Source organism: Etheostoma spectabile, chromosome 9 (assembly GCF_008692095.1).
Source record: "Etheostoma spectabile isolate EspeVRDwgs_2016 chromosome 9, UIUC_Espe_1.0, whole genome shotgun sequence".
NCBI lineage: Eukaryota > Metazoa > Chordata > Actinopteri > Perciformes > Percidae > Etheostoma > Etheostoma spectabile.
This window is the reverse complement of record NC_045741.1, coordinates 18,154,783-18,155,424: the sequence shown is the minus strand read 5'-3', so window position 1 is coordinate 18,155,424 and position 642 is coordinate 18,154,783. Positions and strand designations below refer to the sequence as shown.

Sequence of the window (642 nt, the reverse complement as noted above, 5' to 3'; positions counted from 1 at the left end):
CAGATACCGGAAGTGACACAGAATTTCTAAGGTAAAAGGTGTTGTTGGTGAGCACGGTCAATTTGTGATGTCGTTGTGGAGTAAATGGCGTAAATGAAGTTTATGGTGACCAAACATGGACATAGATGGATTTTCACGTAAAGTACTGTGGCTTGAATGTGGACAAACAAATAATAACCCAACAGTGATTGCTCACTATTTCATGTTATGTGTGCAAAACCTTGGTGTCATCCCCATGAGACTGAGGACTGATTGCGGCACTGAGAACGGCATAATGGCTGCAATTCAATGTACCCTACGCCACCATCACAGTGACTCCTGCTCTGGAGCGTCCAGCCACATGTACGGCTCATCTATAAATAACCAGTGTATTGAGTCCTGGTGGCCTATATTTAGAAAGGGGAGGTGAGTGAACCTTCATGAAGGCTCATTGCATCTTTTGGTCATTCAATTTTCTTCTCAAGAACAAGTAATGGAAAAAACAAAAACCAGCACAATAAAAATCACAAAAAAATGTGAAAAAAATTCTGCCTGTCAAGGAAAGTAGTTGCTCGAAAAAAAAATCGAATGACCAAAAGATTCACAACCCATAAATTTCATTACGACTAACCTTTAATTTTAATCATTCAAACGTGTATACAC

At 39.6% G+C, this 642-nt stretch overlaps 1 long non-coding RNA gene and 1 pseudogene across 1 annotated transcript in view; both read right to left on the bottom strand.

Annotated features, from left to right (window-relative positions):
• LOC116695329 (5-hydroxytryptamine receptor 3A-like) overlaps positions 1–642 on the bottom strand; it is a 176,825-nt pseudogene that overhangs the window by 106,932 nt on the left and 69,251 nt on the right.
• The window catches only part of LOC116695336 (uncharacterized), a 55,519-nt gene that overhangs the window by 919 nt on the left and 53,958 nt on the right, over positions 1–642 (bottom strand). The window lies entirely within an intron of this gene.